The sequence below is a fragment of the Pan troglodytes genome, chromosome 5 (assembly GCF_028858775.2).
Source record: "Pan troglodytes isolate AG18354 chromosome 5, NHGRI_mPanTro3-v2.0_pri, whole genome shotgun sequence".
Taxonomy (NCBI): domain Eukaryota; kingdom Metazoa; phylum Chordata; class Mammalia; order Primates; family Hominidae; genus Pan; species Pan troglodytes.
Window position 1 is genome coordinate 22,464,500 of NC_072403.2, and position 21,571 is coordinate 22,486,070.

The following is a 21,571-nucleotide window of genomic DNA, read 5'->3' on the forward strand; positions in this document are numbered from 1 at the left end:
CTTAAGTAATTTTAGTGTTGCTTCACTTGCCAGAGTAAATGAGTTATAAAAACCTCTGCTTTCTCATAAAAGCCTCCATATACCCAACGAATGGCGAATGATGTTACAATAAGCAGCACGTGTCCCATTTCCTCCCATAAGGAATAATCCTCTTTTTGTGATTCTCCTTTTCACTTCATCTGGAGGGCAGTGTCTTCCCTCCTAGAAGAGAGGCCCAGGCTGAGAGCATCATGGTTTTGGCAGGGAACTCAGAAAATCTTGGCATCAGGGCTTACTATAAGCTGAGTTAAACAGGAATGGAAGATCATTGGAAGCCCTGGAAAAATAGAAAATATTTCTAGGGTAGCACAGAAGTTTGGCCTTTTCGCTGGTGATTTATTTCCATTTGTTCACATGATGTGACTCATCATTTGGGTGACATGGAGCAGGCAGCATCGTTTCAAGTTCATCATTGTATTAAGCAATGAGTCAAATGAAGAAAGTGGTTTAAGGGAAATGGTCATTTTCTAATGATTTTTCTCTAGTATGATTTTATTTAATAGTTTTACATAAGCAAAGCTGATGTCTCCTCTGACCTCCCCCTTTTAAAATTTCCAGAAAATAAGACATTCTGATGGAGATCAGGCCACAAGACAGTAGTTCAGAAAAGGGTAATTTTTGTTTTAATTTTTCTCCTCACTCCCTATGTAATTGGTGGCCAGGATATTGAAATTCTCTGGAAAACACAGAATCCATTTCCATGATGAATTCAATAATATATTATAATGTCTTGTTCAGAAGTGTTAGGAGAATTGATGAGTTAATGTTGGTAAATCACTCTGCAATTCCCAGGTCAAAGATGTGAAATGAACATTATCATTATTTGTTTCAGTGGAGGCTCACTGGCAAAATGTGGTCTAGTGGGCCTGATTAGGAAACAAAAGCTTATAACTTTGCAGCAAGAGGGGAAAACATTTTTTCAGTACTACCTTTTACCTAATTCTCTTCTACCCTAAGGGAGTAAAGGGCATGCCAATGATTATTGATAACATCATTCAACGCCATGTAATAAGTTGACACCACTGAAATAAAGCAAAGGATGTAGGGATGTATGTACAGCTGGATGGATGAATGGACAGATGGATGGATGGACAGACAAATGGCCGGTGACCAAAATACATATACTCCTCCGTGTTATATATTAAGGCTGCTTTTTTAGAACACTGCCCTTCTTACCCAAATTATCACTGTAGAAGCAGATCATCATGCTTTAAGCCTTAGAATATGATGGATTTCAATTACTGCATCATATCTGTGAGATTTTTGGTTAGGAACTTTTAATATGAATGTGTCCAATTTTTTCAGTAATGCAAAACTTTTTGGTTTAATATCTGTTGTTATTCCTACCCTTGTCAGCCAAACTCATAAAATAAAGATTTTCTAATATATGGTATTTAGAAATTCTCTGCACTATAGAAGGTGTTTGAAGTTAATGAATAAATAAATGGATAAATAGATGGGTAAGTGGCATCATCCAGCCACAGCACTGCAATGTCCGAAGGAACTCTGAAACGTTCCTCATGCCTCTAGGAAAGACTGACCTTTGAATACGCCAGACAAGTATTTTTCTTAGCAAACATTTATGAGCAATGGGCTCAATCACTATATTAGTGTTTAAGGGCTTTTATTGTATAGAAGCTCTTTCTTTGACTGAAGTCTCCAAAGCCAAATTTACAATTATTATGTATGCCTGAATAAAAGGTAGTATAATATAAGGTAATTTTTCTCCAAAGAAAGCCCTCAGAAAAGCCTAAGTACCTTTAATTTTTGAGTTCTTACAAAGTTTATTGTATCTATTGGTCTCTTAAATAAAGTAGTCTTTATGGAAGACATATTACCTTAAAACTACCTTGATAAATGCTAGTTTGGCATGTTTATATAACAGCCACCTAACAGAACTGTTTTTCCTTTTGTTTTTTAATGGAAGAAAACAAATTTGACTAGTAATTATTCTTGGAAGTATGACTTTCCTAGTTGCAAGCACTGGATGTCACTATAAATAAAAAAGCATTTTAAAGATTACTTTTAAAAGCAACACAGTAAGTGGTTAAGTTGCAGAGTTCATCAAAATACACTCACAGGAAGAATGAAGAAAAACATCTCTTAATAATATGGTTTAGGATATTGTGATAATAATGGTCCCCAATGTAGGATGCCTCCCTATAGCCATGCTCACATTAACTGTGGGCTTGGCTATATGTCTTTTTTTGGCCAATGGGGTCTTAACAAATGTAACCAATGAATATAGGAATGGGCACTTGCGGCTTAGGATGAAATTTCTGGTAATAGCATCAAACACAGAGTAGATGAACGTCAAGATGATGTGCTTTGGAAAACGATATTACATGACCTGCCAAGTAGTTCAAAAGATGAGGAAGATACTGATATAGTAGATAAAAGTTGTAAGTAAAGTTATTTCATATAATATGAAAGTGGAAGAAAGCAGTATGTCTAAATTAATGTATATATTATTTAAAATGTATTTGAGATTAAATAATTTAAGCACAAATCTGATGGTTTAATAGAAATCTCTAAATCCTTAAATGCTTATAGACAAACTGGCCAAAAAATTCATTGAAAGGATAAAGGATGGCATAAATGTGAACTTCTATGGTATAATGCAGGCCCAGACTTCTTGAGCTGCAGGCCTGAAGACTCAACTGTCTATCTGAAATATCCCCTAAAAAAAGGTCTCAAACCTCCAACCTATTCGGATGGCTACTATCAAATACATTTTTTTAACCAGAAAATAACAACTGTTGGTGAGGACATAGAGAAACTGGAACCCTTGTGCACTGTTGGTAGAAATGCAAAGTGGTGCAGCCACTGTGGAAAACGATACAGCAGTTCATAAAAAATTTAAAAATAGAATTGCCACGTGATCCAGCAATTCCATTTCCAGGTATATACCCAAAAGAACTGAAAGGAGAGCCTCAAATTTGTACACCCACATTAGTAGCAGCATTATTCACAGTAACCAAAAGGTGGAAACAACCCAAGTGTTTATGGACAGATGAATGAATAAACAAAATGTGATATATACAAGAGTGGAATATTCATCAGCCTTAAAAAAAGAAATTCTGACACATGTTACAACATGGATGACCTTGAGGACATTATGCTAAACAAAAAGTCACAAAAGGACAAACCCTGTGTGATTCTACTCACAGGAGGTCCCTAGAGCAGTCAAATTCATAGAGGCAGAAAGTAGAATGGTGATTACCAGGAGGGAGGGGGAAGGGGGAAGGGGGAATTTATTGTCTAATGGGTACAGAGTTTTGCAAGACACAAACAGCTGAGACTGGATGCACAACGAGAATATACTGGATACTATCAGGCTGTATCTTGAACCCAGCTACCTCTCTCTGATGCCACTGCCACCATTCAAGCCCAAGCCACTGTCATTTTCTATCCTGTCAACTACAGGTTTCTTACCTGGCCTCCCTGTTTTTCTTGCCATCCTTTTAATGTCAGACCGTAAAAAGTGTCATGAAAATAGCAAAGCAGGGTAAGAAGACCGGCATACTATGTTAGATAGGATGGACAAGGAAGGCCTCTTGGAGGTGACATTTGTGCATTCATTCAGGTCATTTTTCCATTCAAAAGCATTCGATAGCTCATTCTGACTGTCCTATTTATGGTAATTCTGTAGCCATTCAGGACTGAAACCCTGACAGCCCCTGGACACCTTCTGATCCTTCTCTCTCTGTATCGCATCTAGTCTCTATTTTCCCCATTGCTAAGAGTAATCATGCTATCTGTCCTATCTACTACTCCTTCTCTTGGAATGGGCTGTCACTCCCCACTCCCGTCTATCCTACATATACATGCCAGATGAATCTTTCTAAACTGCAGTTTCAATCTTCTTTCTCGTTTCAAAATCTCTTGTTGCTGGTTCCTCTTTGCTTCCTGAATTAAGTCCAGAGTTTCCATCCCAGACTGTCTGACAGTCTACAATATGGCTTCCACTTACCTTCCCAACTGTTACCTCCCACTTTTCCCCATCACAGGCATACGGGTGGCCCCTTGTTCCAGAACGTACTCTTCACTTTCCAGAATCTGCGTCTCTGGTCTCAATGGCCCTCGCACACCTCCCCGCAATCCCTGTTGCAAACTAAAATCCCATTCCCAAATCACCTTCTCTGTGGAAATTGGCCTGATCTTCCCAATCAGAAGTGATCACTTCTATCTTTAACCCTCTGAAGCGTGTTTTTACTTTTATATACAGTTTATCACCTTCTGTCTTATGCCATACTTATTTGTATACTTTTCCTAGTTCCTTTTCAGATCATAGGATTTTTGAAAATCAAATATGGCTTCTGTCTTCTGCATCACCTAGCGACTTGTTCCTCAAAGTGTCGTCCTGGGACCAGCAGCATCTCAGGCCCTATCTCAGACTGACAGGATCAGAACCTGCATTTTAACAATATTCCCAGGGGATTCCGACCCACTTGATCGAGCTCACAGTAGCCACTCATCTCATACTTGACTGGTTGAACTGACTAGGAAAACAAAGTATGAGAAACCAAACATAACTTACATAACTCATTCAAAGATCATTGTGAGTGACTAATGCTTTAACTATATAAAACTAGGGCCAGGCACAGTGGCTTATACCTAGCACTGTGGGAGGCAGAGGTGGGAGAATCACTTGAGTCCAGGAGTTCAAGACCAACCAGAGGAGCACAGTGAAACCCCATCTCTACCAAAAATACAAAAGTTAGCTGGGCATGGTGGCACACACCTGTAGTCCCAAGCTACTTGGGAGGCTAAGGTGGGAGGACTGCTTGAACCCCAGGAGGTTGAGGCTGCAGTGAGCTGTGAGTGTACCACTGCACTCCAGCCTGGGTGACAGAGTGAGGCCCTGTCTCATAAATAAATAAATAAATAGAAATAAAAATACAGTAAAGGTATACAGAAAGCAGAAGGTTAATTTTACCAACCTTCTGAGGGAGGAGGACAAATGTCACCTTGGCCAACCAAATAGATCTGGGAAGATTTTGTCTTTTTATAAAGCTTGTCTATTTAAGGGTGGGAAGTCAGCAGAAAAACTGCTTGCCAATAGTACACTTCTCCCACTTTAATGAAATCGGTTGGCTGTGAAAATATGTGCATCAAAGTTTTAAAGAGTTTTCTGTCACATCCAGTAGACTTATAATACAGATTGCTACAGATGGAAGATTTATCCTCACTTGATGTAGCAACAGCACTACGTTCTTTGAACTGTAACAAAGCTTTTGATTTTTTTTTTCCCACGTGGTAGACGAATCTTAGTAAGAAAATACAGACTTGATATGACACATACTCAACTACTGTAAAGTGGGTGCTTAATTTAGTTAGGGATAGGAAGGGGTGGAAGCTGGGGAAAGTCCTGCTTAGAGGGCACCTCACTGGCCACTAGAGGGCATTAACATGTGAATAAAATCATCCTGATTTCCAGGATTCAAACAGTAGACACCACGCATGGGAATTAACGGGGCTCTGCTTCACTCTTCCTTTCCCTTTATAAATGGCCAGAGAGCTGACAACTGCAAAGATGTGGAAGTATATCTAAACTCTTTTTATGTTTTAACACAATAGACATTTAAGGGAATAAACTTGAGCCATGCTAGCTCCAGGACTAGGATTGACATACGTTTCCTTCAGGGTGCCCGATTTCCATTCTTCAGAAGTCCACAACCTTCTGAATAGCAGAGGTCTTTTCTCCCTCAGAATCAACCTAGCAACAGGTCCGAAACCTCCAAAAACTTCTCATACCTGTAATCCTAGCACTTTGGGAAGCCAAAGTGAGAGGATTGCTTGAGCCCAGGAATTCAAGACCAGCCATGTCTCCAAAACTTCCAAAAACTTCTCCAGCCTGCTTGCTAAAAATTCAAGTTGATAATCCACCCATTGCAAAAGGATATTTCCTTCAGGAAGCAGGAGGAAGATAAGCGAGGCTGGGTAAGACTGAAGACAACAGTCCTCAGTTCTGAGGAGAATGAGCGGGAAGTGATTGATGGTCAGTCCCAGGCCACCGCCCTGCCTTAGTGGGTGTCTTTGCCACGAGGTGGCCTTCCAGGTAGCTTGGCTTCCTTCTGCACCTAAGCTTATAATGGCAAGACTAACCTTGCCTCTCCAGCCCCCATCTTTCTCCTCAAACGGTCCCTCTAATCTTTGTACATACTCATGGGTTCAATTACCAGGCAGGATGCCCTGAGGCAGCCAGGTGTTAGTTGGCAACAGAACACACAAAGGCCTCCCCCTCCATTCAGCGTCAGGGCGATAAAGATATCATTACCCTCAAAGCCAGCTCCTCAGAAGTTCTGCCACCACGGCAGATATGAAAGGCTTTACCACATAGTTTTCATACACAGTTCTTCTTCCTCAGAAAGCACCATTTGTTTGAGTATCCGTAAATAACTCCTACAGAAGACACAATTTGCTCTAATGTTTTGGAGCTATGGAATTTATTATGATCACAGAACCAGGAAATAGCTGAATGTGAAAACAGGAACATCTCAAATCACCCCTCAGCTCTAAGAAGAGTAACGCATTTCAAATTAAAAGCAAAGTCATTGCTGTGTTTACTGTTCTCTCTCAATGAGGGGCCTGCACTCCCAGGACACTGTCAGCATACTCAGCTTTTCAAATACTAAATAAAAACAACAGCATCTCCAAGTTCTAAGCATTTATAAAAGGTATTCTCTTTTAAAGATAAAGACAACTTTAGAAGGCAGGCCCTTTTTTTTCTCCCAATCGGTTAAAAAGTGAAGAGAAATAGAATGGGCTGAGCAAAATATATAGCAGGCTCTGTGGTCTGCTTTTTCTAAAAGTTCTGCCCACAGATTTTCAGACACCAACAGCAACAAACAGTCATTCCCTCCCTCCCGCAAGTGAGGGTGACAGCCAATGCCAGGAGCTACAGCAACAGAAGAATGTACTTTAAAAGAGAGACAGGAGAGTGGCTTAGACCCTCTACCTGCCATCACCATCACCTCCTAACCAGAAATGACAACAAGCAGCACTTTCTAGGAATTTGTTAGTGGCTGTGATCACGTGTCCTTCTTGCACTCACGTTTCTCTTTTGACCAAATATTATTTAGTAAGATGTGGTTGAGTGGCCCCTGGGAATCACCATTGAAACAGAAGGCTTTCTAAGTAAAATATCTGTTCAGTATCTGTTCTTGCAGTGCAAAGCACATTTCAAAAGTTCAGCCAACGGCTAGGAAAATGTTTGGGGCACGCAGAATCCCTTCTACGCCAACAGAACTAATCTCATGTATGCATTTTTCAGCTCCTGAGTTGAGAAGACATATTAAAAACCCAGCAACATGTTTATCTTCATTAAACAGCAAATGTCCTTTCAAACAATATCCAACAGGGCAGAGATTACTGTTTGTGCTAATGGAAAGTGATCAAAAGCCCCAAGATTCTTTGGTTAGCTGACTCTGAAGCCTGCTCGTGCTTGAGTTTCTACACAAAGTACATCAAAAGAATATAGATATCACTGGAGATTCTAAATGTTTAAAGTCTCTAGGACTAGCAAGAAAATATGCTTGAAACTATAGGAAACGGGGAACAGAACATTACTGTTGACTTCCACCTTTTCCCTGTAACACAATACATTACAATCTATAAATAGCTTAGGCTGTCTGTTTAAATATGCACCTCCCCCGGAAAAGATAGAGGCTTCCGATCATCTTGCTATTTGCAAGGAATCTTACTCACAAATCAATCTAACAGGCCATGGTGATATTATGGGGATGTAAAAGGGACTGAAATGATCAAGAGCGTCACGTGTCTTCCAAGCCAAGTGGGGTCCTATGCCTTGCTGGTTTGAAGAAGTGGGAGAAACTTCATCAAGAGCAGCAACTCAGGTGTCTGTCCACCAGAGTAAGCAGGAGGTTCTGACCAGCAAGGGTAGCCTAGGGCACGGGAGGGAGGGAGACAGTGACTTTAAAGCTCTCCTGTTCTGTCACACTTCCTGTACCTCTGCCCAGAGGTGGCTGCTCCACAGACCCAAGCAGAAAGCAGACAAGAAAGGCAGGATGTCAGGAATTCTCTTCTCTCCCAGTAGCATCTTTCCAGTTCTAGCCTAAATGCAGGGGAAAAAGATTTGGGGCTGAGGCACCTCTGAATCCCAGGGAGCTCAGGAGCTCACTCTGATTCCTTGGAGCTGAAGAGTTGCTGTGTGCAAGCTGCACACAGCCGTAGCGTCTCTCATTAGACTCTCTTCTACCACTAGAGCCAGGCAGCTATGAAGAGTGACACGACCAGCCAGCCCCAGAAAGCAAAACGGGAATGCAATCAATACATTCCTCCTCTCGCCCATCAAACAGCCTTCTTCCACCTTTCTCCCAAATCAAAACTGACTCCCTCTTGTTGGATCACAAAGATCAAGAACACAATGTGCAGTAGCCTTGTGGAGCTTAAAAAAAAGAAAAAAAAAAAGACTGTCAGCTTGCAAGAATTTTACCAACCGGCAAGACATTACCCCTCATGTCCCAGAGCCATAGGGAGGCTGCGTCTGAGAGCGAGGCACACCAGCAGGAGAGAGACAGTTCTCATGGGTGGATGGTGAACCCTCTCTTATCAACAGCTAGACTCAGCAACCACACATTCCGTTTTACTTTCTCGCCCACATTCAAACCATTTTATCTCCACTAGAGGGCCAGGATGGAGATGAAATTTCAGCCTGGCAGTTTTGCTGCTGATTTAAGATTTGATCCTAAACCTTGGGGAGGGAGGGCTCGAAGGAAGGGAGGTGGGGTTAAGGCAACTCAGATACTCACGTGGGCATATCTGGGTCCCAGGCAATCCCTGGGTTCTGCCACAGGCTCTCTATCTCATGGGATGACACTGTTATTAAAATAATATCCACGGCACTTTGGGAGGCCAAGGTGGGCAGATCATGAGGTCAAGAGATCGAGACCAGCCTGGCCAACATGGTGAAACCCCATCTCTACTAAAAATACAAAAAATTAGCCAGGCGTGGTGGCGGGAGGCTGTAATCCCAGCTACTTGGGAGGCTGAGGCAGGTGAATCACTTGAACCCGGGAGGCAGAGGTTGCAGTGAGCCGAGATCACGCCACTGCACTCCAGCCTGGCGACAGAGAGAGGCTCTGTCTCAAAATAATAATAATAATAATAATAATAATAATAATAATATCCATAAAGTACAACACAGGACACCTTCGGTAGCCACCTAGGCTCCAAAATTGGGTTATCTCTGACTTCATTCCTTTCATTGTTTCTAATACCCAGTTGCTCAGTTTGTTCAACTCTTTCTTTGTAGTGTCCTCCACATCTGTCCCTTTGTAACACGCCCACAGTAGTTCTCAAAACCTTATCTCCTTACGCCTGCAACTGCCTTCCCTCTGGGACCCCAGTCTCTTTTTTCTCCACCATCTCACGGGATATGGACACAGCTGTAAAGCTCATCTCACTAAAACATGGTTCTTCACATCCCCAACTTGTTGAAAAATCTCCAGTGACTGCCAACCCCCAGCTCAGGACCCCTCCCCACAGCACTGCCCATTTACACAGTGACCACTCCTCCCTCCCCACCACCAACACCCCCAAACCACAAACCAACAAGAAGCACCGTGTCCTGGGAATCTGTCAGTGGCTGGGACTCGGTCCTCCTCGCAGGCAGGTTTCTCTTCACCACATAATACACACGCAGCGAATGTGGTTGAGGGGTCCCCATTCTTTGGTCTGACACATGTGGTGTGACCCCTATCTCCCTGTCCAAGGCAGTCTCCCCCTTTCTCTCTATGAGCTGTCCATTCTCCGTGTTGAGTCCTACACGGAGCTTCCCACTTACTTTACATGTTAGATTGCTGTGTTTTCCTCAGCATACACGTGGCCCCTGTCTGGAAGCCCCACTTCATTGATCTGGAGCTGAATTGTGGTCTGTTCACCAGGACCCCAGATGAAAGATGAAAGCATGAGAGAAGCGGATGCAGGAGGGGGATGGTATAGGGTGGTCCATACACCTGGGATGGAATCATGGAAGCATCCCAGACAGGTTAACTTTGCCTTAATAAAGCTTCTTAATTTTTAACGAGCCTAATGATCTCCATCTCATTCAGGAGGAACAAGGTCAGAAAGACAAGATGGGACCAGATGACTTGTGAACTGTGAGTTGAGCTCTGGACTGTTAGACAGTGATGTGTCTAAGACAAGGCCAATGTCTGGCAGGCCGGGGCTTTAGCGTAAGTTTAGCCACTTGCTAAATTGAGTTTAATTTGCCCATGTCCTTATGATTGTCCAATCACCATAGCTAATTAATGTTAACTATGTTGTTATTTTTATTAATGCTCTTTTAATTTTAGTAAATATTTTTGAGCCAGATCTGACTGTTCCAAGCCTGGGCTTTGGGGGCTGCCAGGTATATTACTGCTACAACACCATCAGGAGCAAGTCACAATGCATTCTTAAGTTCATTCATTCTTTTACCCTACACATTATCGAGCACCTACTGTGTGCTGTGTGAGAGGACTGGGACGTTGGGAGTTATATAAAAAGCTAAAAGCCATGCTTAGGACATAGCAGGTAACAAGTGTCCCTTCTAGGCCAAAGCTTTGAAGCATTTAATTGCTGGTGCAATTTTCCAATTTTTCTCTCTTCCAGTGATCATGAAAGAGGCCCCTAGATGGCTGGATAAAAAGATCAAAGCAGACTGCATCATGGAGTTATGCATGGAGGACAGTTGTCCTGGAGAGATACCGCATCCACAGCGGTCACTGTATGAATGAGAAATAAACTTTTATTTTGCTAAGCTACTGAAAGTTTAGGGTTGACCTTTCTGCAACAAAAGCTTATCCTATCCTGACTAATACAATAGCTTTTATTTTCTCTATTATTACCATTTGGTAATGAATCATGTCTAACAATGCCTTGTGATAGGCTTTATATTTACTGCCCTCAGTATCTTTTAATTGCCTTAATGTCACTTTTACTCACTCCTTGCCACTTAATGAGACAAGAGCCTCTTGAAGACAGTGACCTTGGCTTGTACTTTCAGGGCTTACCTTTTCGCCCTCCAACTCACATTTTCCTTCCTCTCATCATTTTCCCCAAAATTTAGTTGTGAGCCTCGCAAGCAGTAGCTGCTTAACTCATAACTGATGACTTGATATTTTCCCACTAGGAAATAATTCCCAATACGTAATAACAATTATTCATTTGCATTAACCAATACCACCATGCAGGCATGGATCATCAGGAATTAAGTGCAATGGCTACAAGAAGGCATTAGCTATTCATCTGTGAATTTATTTTAGCCATGGCCTTGATTCTGTGTCAACCATGGCTCATCATTTTTACTTATTTGTGTTGACCCTAATGTCTTTAGGTCTATTTAATGATTTTGGTCTGGGCTTCTAAAATTCTCATTCAGTCATTTGTTCATTCACACAAATACAGTAGTCAGTTTCTGAGAGGTAGCAGAGAAAAAAAGCTATGGAGTCAGGCTAGCTGTGAGACTGTGGGCCAGCCACTTGACCTCTTCATGTCCCCAGTTTCCTTTCCCACAAAACGAGTTTAAAATGTATCTTGTAAGGTTGTTGTGAGAATTACACAAGTTAATATATGCAAGATACATAAAAGTTATTTTAAATTTTAAGATAAAGCAGTACTGGGCATGTTGTAAGTGCTTAGAATGCTAATATTATCATATACTGAGCACCTACTACATGGCAGATATTAGAGGAACAAGAATGATTAACAGGTTCCCCAGTTCTTCAAGCATTTGCAACCTAGTAAGGGTAAAAGATATGTAAACAAATAAGTGAAGTATTACAGAGCCAGAGAGAAAGAGAACACAAGTACATACAAATACATATGCCCAAAAGGATACAGGTATGTAGGTGCACACACATGCACACAAAGATACACACATGCACACTCACCTACATGAGAGCACACACATGCACACATGCCAACTACTGCCAACTGATGAGCTACATACAGAGCAAGAAGAGACCACAATTGCTTAACTAGCTCCTGCAGGCTTGCCAGACAAGACAGGGCACCAGGGATGTCCAGGTAATTAAAGAGTGTGAGCAGAGGCATCAAACAACATCTATGTGTTTATTCATTCAACAAATATTGATCAAATGCCTCCTATGTGCTTGGCACGGTTTTAAATACTGAGATACATGCAGTCCATGAGACCGACAAGGCTTTTGCTTTCACTGAGCTAACATTCTAATAGAGGAGACTAACAATAAACCAGCAGTCGGATGCAGAAGCCCAAGCGCCACGAAGAAAACACAACAGGTAAGAAGGCTTGAGTGAGCTGGGGGCGGGTAGGCCTGATGGGGTGCACGGAACAGAAATATGGCCAGAGCAGGAAGGAAACGCCACGCCCCACCCCAGCTTTCTATGGGGGAGGATTTCCCTTATGCCCTCTGACCTCTTGCTCCAACCTTTTCTTCCCCAAGGGTGTGGAATGAGTAACCCGGCTGGGGCTAAAGCCAACGTGGCCTATGCCCCCTCCTTGGATAGGGTGAATCTATATAATTTTGAGCAGGGTTAGCAGGGATTTGGGCCTCTTTCTCCTTCCCTCTTCACACAGACAGGTGCCTGTAGACTCAAAACTTTCCTGCAGGTGGCCTGCGACCAGGCTAGACTGGGGAACAGGCAGGTGGCAAGTTAGCTCATTGCCCTCAGTCACATAGTTGCATTCTGGCCCCCGTCTGCCTCAATACTCTTGTCTTATTTCTCAGTGGGCTCAGAACTTGGGACGGGAAGAGAACTCTTGTAAGATAAAAGTTTCCATAAGATAAAAACCTTCCCTCCCCTAAACAGACCTCAAAACCAAATTAGGAATCACTATCCTAATCTATCAAACCTAATCTATCTGTCATCTTAATGGAAAAATCCCTCAAATCTCTTACTTAATAGTCCAAAACACTAGACTGAGAAGTCTGGTCCCAAAGACAAATTCAATACAGTGAATATTGGGAGTGAGGTGGGAAAAAGGATTATTTTGGTGCCAGTATAAAACCCAGGGGTATATGCTATGGTCAGTAGCCAGAAAGAGGAAGATGAGGAAATGTGAAGCCTTGAGATATTCTTACCTTGTGACTTTATATCTGCATTAAAAAAACCACATTAGGAAAATAATTTCTTGAGTTTATCTTTTCTTTGAAGAACTGAACAACATTTTCAATATATTTACACACTTGCCTCACAATTTCCTTGGGAGATGGAGTGAGAATATAACGTTGTCATGAACAAATATTAATGTCATGGTTACTATCTGCAGAACTCAGTTGTGAGCATTAGAGAAATTTTTTTAAGAGGAAGAAGAAGATACATGGTTCGTATCCTTGAAGGGCTTAGCCTCGACCTAGAAAACACTCAGGCCCCCAAAGCAATATATATGAAAAAAGGAAATACAAGAGCAATGTCAAATGGATGGTAAAGATTTTTAAAAATGCTTCAGGAGTTCAGAGGGGAAAAAAAGTATCTGTTGAAACTAGGAGTTCTTACAATTCTTTCATCAAGGATTATATAGATGAGGAAACATTAGAGAAATGTGAAAGCCCCAACCACACATCAGTAGAGAAACTGCAATTAGAAACTGCCTCTCTGGTAAGAGCTCCCAGAAGATGAGAAATGGGTATTGCATTTCTTTGTGCAGTCCTACTGGGCCTGGCATTGCAGGCTCCACTGGTAGGTGTCTCCTCAATCTGCAGCATATTAAATGAGCACTCTGTTTCCCTGGATTTCACATTGCTCCATGTCACTACCCACACATTTCAGCCAGGAGCAGCTGACCACGATGCCCAGGAAGTACCCTCCCCACCAGGTCATTCTGACAGAGCCACTGTGCCACACACAGGGAGGATGAAAAGCACAGACTCTCCACCTCCTTTCAATTGCTAAGACAGGCAGGTGCTGCCAACCCTGCTGACCCATTCAGAGGCCTGCAGAACACTCCTACAGGCATTGCCTTGTCTCTCATCAAGTTCCAAGATGGACCGAGACAGGAGGCAAGTGTTAATAGCAAGAGCAGATAGTAACCATTACGAAAACCACATTCTCCGCATATCACAGGCCCCAGGAGGGGAAAGGCAAGAGAGGATAAGGTGGGAAATAAAAGAGGGTATCAGGGCTGCCCTCATCCTGCCCAGGATACACTGGCTGTCACAGTCATTATATGTTTTCTGGCAGCACAGTCACGTAGCTATGGAACCAATGCATGTCATTGCCACCTGGCCTCTAGCAAATAAAATCACAGCGCTGGCAAGAGCATTTCCCTGGATTTCCCTTAAAGAGATACCATTGATGGTGAGTGCTGTTTGAGCTTAGAAACAACAGCAGCATTGTTCCCAAGACCCAACCCCATTGCATACTATGAAACTGAGCCCAGGGACTCACGTTTTACAAGGTATATACGCATGTGGGGGCCAGCTTCTGAGCTTCTTTTTAGGAAGAAAAATACTCGTGGCTTCTATCTGTGTTTAGTTTCTTCTCATTTGGTAAATAAAAGCAAACGGCTTCTAATATTTTGGATAATAATTTGATGCCCTCTTGAATGTCAACATCAAAGTGCTCATGACCCCAGAAGGAAACCAAAGTAGCCACAAGTGGTCTACATGGGTTCAGGCAGTCCTTCTTTCATTCCTTCACCATTTCTTGCCTCAGACCCTTCTCTACCAGTTTATTCTTTACCCAAAGAATCCTATGATGTAAGCATGGAAATGGACATTTATTCGCTTTCTCAAGGGCCTTAATTGCCCCCTTCTTTTAGTCTAATTAATCTCTTGACTCTAAAGAGAACTTTACAGTCCCCAGAGAGCAACAGGTGTCAGTGACCCACATTGTACTGTGGTGTGCTCTGAGAATAAACCTTTTGGGCTTTTCTCAGATAAGACAGGAAAATGGAAACCTTCACAGTTCTAATGAATGCTAACTCGTGTAGACCCAGCTCTGTGGACAGGAGCAATCAATATTAGGGTAACTCAGCAGATGATCCCTCACAAATCAGCAATCTATGTTCTACATTCCATTCAGTATGTTGGTAGACACCAATTATGTCTGTATGTACATAAGGAGATGATCAAGTTCCGCAATAATGACTCTAGTTAGGGAAGAAGACAAAGTGATTAAGTTGACAAGTTGGATAAAATAATAAACACAAGCTCTTAATACTACCCTTTGACCACTCCCTAGGTGAGATGAAATGTTTTGGAAATAAGTGCACTTAGTTCACCAACCTAAATGAACACAATTCGAAGCCAGATTTAACCTAGGATGTCTAAAAACAAACAAACAAACAAACAAACCACACACACAGTCAAGTTTACCTTCTGGGATTCTAACTGAGAATCATATTCTTAACTTCTCTCCATCTTATTGCACAACTGCTCTCTTATGTAAAAACCAACATAACTTTAAAAAAACAAATAAATGGGGCCGGGCGCGGTGGCTCACGCCTGTAATCCCAGCACTTTGGGAGGCCGAGGCGGATCACGAGATCAGGAGATGGAGACCATCCTTGATAACACAGTGAAACCCATCTCTACTAAAAATACAAAAAATTAGCCAGGCATGGTGGCAGGCACCTGTAGTCCCAGCTACTCGGGAGGCTGAGGCAGGAGAATGGCGTGAACCTGGGAGGCGGAGCTTGCAGTGAGCCGAGATCGTGCCACTGCACTCCAGCCTGGGCGACAGAGGGAGATCCGTCTCAAAGTAAATAAATAAACAAATAAAATAAAAGAATAAATGTTTCTCAAAAGTCTCTATGAAGGTCAGATTTGTACTTCAATATAGGAACCCCGTTAGCCATTCTTCTGCAGGTGCAGACAACCGCGAGTCGGGTGTGTGAGTCTGCAGCTGGACCGCACACACCTGCAGGTGTACCATGACTTCTAGCTGCAAAGCAGATGTACCACCAAGTCTCAGCACATGACAACGTGGCATTGCAGATGCAGTGGTTTGGAAAGGGCGCAGAAGAAAATAAGCTTTCTCAGATGACGTCCATAACAGAAGTGTTCTGGGTGCACTCACTCTGCCAACCCCTTTACTTAGTAGCCAACTAGGATTATGAGAAAGTCAAATAGTCTATCAGCATCAGTCTTGACCCTTGCCTTAGGGGTGATCATTATTAGATTACCAAGACCACATTAAGTTAAACTACCTATAACTCTATAGCCTCAAAAAGAATCTGCAGATTCCAAAACCAGACTTGTGCAGGGCAAACATCATGCAGCTAGGAGCCAAACACACCAGTATCAAAATCCTAGCTCTGCTACTCTCCATGAAGCCCCATAAAGGTGATGTGAGCCTCTGGGCCTCAGATGCCTCATCTGTACATAGGGCCTTTGCCAGACAAGCTCTCAGGTCTCATCTGGTGCTCATATCCTGTTATTCTTGGTCATGGAATTCAAGAGACATCACAGTCACTTGAAACTGGATGGTTCCCCCTTGCCTACAGCTGTATCTCTGTGCACCAGTTGCTGAGGGAAAGAAACTTCCTTTCTGCGAGCTGGACAAGGTAATAGCAACGATGATGACCTCGCACGAGGCAAAGCATGTGAACGGCAAAAAGAAATCGCAGAAAAATCTACAAGGGAAACCATCCTCTCCAAAGGACCCAGTGATGAGGAGAGTCGAAGAACAGGAAAAATACCTTGGTTCCAAGCAGGAGAAAACTAGAGAGTGCATGCTGTCACACACTTTTTCTTGGTGCATCATAGTAATTGGATAATATTTTGATGTGGGTAAAAATACATGAAAGATTCAAAGGATCACTCACCCTATGAAAACAGCACGTCGATTTCTTTCTCACGAAGAAAATGGTCTAATTTCTTTGGAAAACTGGAATAGAAAAAAAGATTTTTTAAAAAAATTAATAACTCCATTCTCTAAATCAGTCCAAATGAGCAGGCCTAGAGGTGATAAGAAATTCCAGCCCCTAGCACTTTGGCCTTTATTAGGTGCACAATAAATGTCTGAAGAACAATAGATGCGTGATTATTTGGCTGACTATATGAATTTTAAAAGCAGAGCTTTGAACAATCAATATGTAGAGAACAATCACAGGCATGATTCATTTATCATGAGATGTATGGTCCTTGTGACAAGGAGTCTATATTGTGGTGTCCAAGAAATCAATTTTTTAGGTGCGTTTTTTAAAATGTCATGTCCTCCATGCCCACCATGATGCTTATTGAAGAAGTCTTCTTTTGTATTTTTTTGAAGTAATGTTTCTGTAGAGATGGGGTCTCACTATGTTGCCCAGGCTGGTCTTGAACTCCTGGCCTCAAGCGCTCCTTCCACCTCAGCCTCCCAAAGTGTTGGGATTACAGGTTTGAGCCATCGTACCCAGCCGTGTTTTGTTTTTTTGAGATAGGGTCTTGCTTTGTTACCCGGCTTTGTCATAGATCCGTGCCCATTTTATAGCTGGAAACCCTGAGGCCCAGGGGACTGAGCCACTTGCTCACATGCACATGGCTGTGAGTGGCAGAGCTGAGCTCAGACCCTGGGATCCTCCTTCCAAAGTCCCTCTCATGGGGGAATTCAGTGACCGTGGATGGGGATGCCATCGTAGCTCACTGCAGCCTCCAACTCCTAGACTCAAACTCCTGCCTTAGCCCCCAAGTAGCTGGGCTACAGGCATGTGCCACCACACCTGGATTAAAATGTTGTGTTTTTTCTTTATTTGCGGAGATGGAGTTTTGCTACATTGCCAGGCTGTGAAGAAGTCTTAATAAATAACCAAAGTACCCCATTCCTGCACTTTGCTCTTTCCCAAAATGGTATACCCACAGCTTCACTCCCTGCAGTGATCTGTATGTAATTAGGCTCATATGGGAATGTGGACTTGGCAGAGGGGCGCTGGAGGCCACATATCAGGCTGACTGAGTAATCCCGTGAGGAAGCCACGGTGTCTGAGATACTGACGGGCCAAACAAAGTGTGGGAAAGAACAGAGATGATGTGAATGTTGGACAGAGGAAGCCTGAAAGAAAGGGAGATAAGGGAGCGACGGCAACAGACTGTTTAATCTACACCACACAAGGAACTAAGTTCAAGATCCAACTCAACAATAATCTCCAGAGACTATTTTAAAGACGCCTTTGCAGGTTTAAGAGAGGCTGTGAGGCAAAGCTATTCCAGCTCCTGATGTTCTGTGGGCAAGTTTCCCAGGATTCCAGAACCTTTGGGATTCATTCTATGAGCTGTGGAAGGCCACAGCTTTCCCGCCCTTTTCATCAGAGGACGTGGACTGCATGTGGCCACCAGGGCAGGATAGAGCTTTTTCAGGATGGCCCACCAGCCTGCAGGAAGATTCCCAGACTCAGTTCCTCAGAATCTGAAGGGCACTCCTCCAAGTCCCACAGAGCAGCCCACAAGTGTTTAACGTGACACTTACTCTGCAGTCAGACTATCCTAGGCTAGGTGGGGCTGCAAAGACAAAGGTTATGCTCCAATTGAAAAAAACTGCCAGAAAACCATGCAAACATTGAAAAATGGTAGATACTGGCAAAATCTCTGAGTATCTTCTTCGTTTTAAAGCAACACTTTATAATCCACTCACACGCATTGACCTTTTCATCCTAACAACAGACGAGACGTCTACAGTACGAATTCTTGAGACCACGAAAACTGATTTCAAAGTCAGACCTCAGTCTGAGCCTCAGCTGAGTCACAGAGGAGCTGTGTGGTTCCAGTTACTTAAACTCTCTGAACCCTTTCCTCATTTGTATAATGGCAATAACAATATCGACTTCATAGAATGTTTCTAGTTTTTAGTGTGGCGCTTGGTACACAGAAGAGACTGAATAAAACAAAAAGGCATTATCACCATTTGGCACACAACATGTTCATGTATCTGTAACAATGGAGGAAAGACACAGGAGAGACTTTGGTGACTTAATAATTTGCCAGAATGTGACTGGGCGTGGTGGCTCACTCCTATAATCCCAGCACTTTGGGAGGCCAAGCCGGGTGGATCACCTGAAGTCAGGAGTTCAAGACCAGCCTGGCCCCCATGGTAAAACCCCATCTCTACTAAAAATACAAAATTAGCCGGGCATGGTGGCATGCACCTGTAATCCCAGCTATTTGGGAAGCTGAGGCAGGAAAATTGCTTGAACTCGGGAGGCAGAAGTTGCAGTGAGCCAAGATCATGCCACTGTACTCCAGCCTGGGCAACAAGAGCAAAACAAAAACAACAACAACAACAACAACAAAAATTACCAGAATGTGAGTACCTGTACTGTATTCCCTTTTTCCTCACCCCTCACAAGTAAATGAGACAAGTTGCCATATGATCCAGAAATCCCATGGCTGGGTATATACTCAAAAGAAAGGAAATCAGTATATTGAGGAAAAATCTGCACTTCCTCTGTTTGTTACAGCACTGTTTACAATAGCTAAGATTTGGAAGCAATCTAAATGTCTACCAACAGATGAATGGATAAAGAAAGTGTAGTATATACACACAATGGAATATTATTCAGCCATAAAAAAGAATGAGATCCAGTCATTTGCAACAACATGGATGGAACGAGAGATCATTATGTTAAGTGAAAAAAGCCAGGCACAGAAAGACAAACTTAGCATGTTCTCACTTATCTGTGGGATTCAAAAATCAAACCTACTGAACTCATGGACACAGAGAGTAGGAGGATGGCTACCAAAGGCTGGGAAGGGTAGTAGGGGGCTGGAGGGGAGGTGGGGATGGTTGATGGGTACAAAAAAGGTAGTTAGAATAAATAAGATCTACTATTTGATAGCACAACAGAGTGACTATAGTCAATAATAACTGTACATTTTAAAATAAAGAGTATAACTGGAGTGTTTGTTGTAATGGATAAATCCTTGAGTGGATGGATACCCCATTCTTCATGATGTGTTTATTTTACATGTCTGTATCAAAACATCTCATGTACCCCATACATATACACACCTATGTACCCACAAAAAATTTAAAAATTAAAAAAAAATTACAGGACTATGCAGTCAAAAAAAGTGGATGAGACAAATGAGAACAAAATAAAACTGTTCACTGTATAATAATTAGATAAATAGAAAAACCCAAGTAATACAAATCCACAGAAGTCCCACTAATAATCACTATTAACATTCTGGTTATATGACCCCAGACTCTCTCCTATGCCCAAGTATACAGAGTATATTGTACACATACATATAGAAGTAAATCTATATATATATATATACATACAATCTATTTATAATGTACTATGATAGTATTCATAGTATTTTGCTGTCTCTTTTTTTTACTTATTAATTATATTGAAAACCTCTTTTAACATCAATAGATGTATCAACATCATAACATTTGAGGACTGAAAGAGTATTACATTGAAGGAATGAACCAATACATATTTATTTATTGAATTTACAGAGTCTACCAAAGTGTCCCAAGTTTATAAGAAGTGACTACATATTGTGGTAGCATGTGGTTCTTTTTCTTCTACATTTTTCAAGATTGAGAAAGGCAGGCTGAATAAATATAAAAAGCCTTAACAGCAAAAAGTTGTTTTGGTTTGAGTGGGTGTAGCATAGAAGAACACAAACTAACACATATACCACAGGGAATAGAATCACACATTAGAATATTCAGTAGGTGGCCGGACGCAGTGGCTCACGCCTGTAATCCCAGCACTTTGGGAGGCCGAGGCGGTTGGATCACCTGAGGTCAGGAGGTCAAGACCAGCCTGGCCAAAATTGTGAAACCCTGTCTCTACTAAAAATACAAAAATTAGCTGGGCTTGGTGGCAGGTGCCTGTAATCCCAGCTACTTGGGAGGCTGAGGCAGGAGGATCACTTGAACCTGGGAGGTGGAAGCTGCAGTGAGTCGAGAATGCACCACTGCACTCCAGCCTGGGCAACAAGAGCAAAACTTCATCTCAAAAAAAAAAAAAAAAGAATATTCAGTGGGTGTTCAACATATCGAAAAAGGACTCAATTTTAAAGACTCGGGATAATGGGTGAATAGGGATGGCTAGATCAAGTATTAAATCGCTAAGTCTGAAGTCAAGCAAATGTCCTTGTTTCAGCCCAATCATGGTAGAGTTACTTAATGATACAGAGGAAAGTTAACTGAAAAAACTGTATGATCTTGAGTGATCCTAGAAATTAAATCACTATTTGAAGGTGAAAACCTAAAAAAAAAAAAAATCAGGACTTACCATATTTCTTTAGAAGGTATCAAAAATTAAAATATTCATTCAGTGTTAATATTTCTAATCTAAGTTCCTTCTCAAAGAGAATGGTTGGTTTGGTAAAAATATATGTGATAGGATTTGCTGAAGTCACATGACACATCCTTGCCCTCAATTAAGGGTGCCATACCTCCCCCCGCGACTAGTGACATTCCAGGAAAATCTCACTTTTGAGGGGAGGCTGGGGAAGTGAGCATATCCCCGCAATGGGCAGAGTGTGTGGAAATCGTGTCTCCAGCCATGGAGACACGAATGCCGTTAACCTTTTCTAAGTATCCAACACCGCTCCATGAATCAGGCAGGAGATGGGGCTGGCAGAGAGCAGCAGAGGGAGAAAGA

General features: G+C 42.2%; 1 long non-coding RNA gene across 1 annotated transcript in view; it reads right to left on the reverse strand.

Annotated features, from left to right (window-relative positions):
- LOC134810274 (uncharacterized) overlaps positions 1-21,571 on the reverse strand; it is an 89,637-nt gene that overhangs the window by 9,727 nt on the left and 58,339 nt on the right. The window contains exon 3 of the long non-coding RNA XR_010157917.1: positions 16,796-16,857. This is a non-coding gene — a long non-coding RNA (uncharacterized LOC134810274). The remainder of the gene's footprint in view (positions 1-16,795; positions 16,858-21,571) is intronic.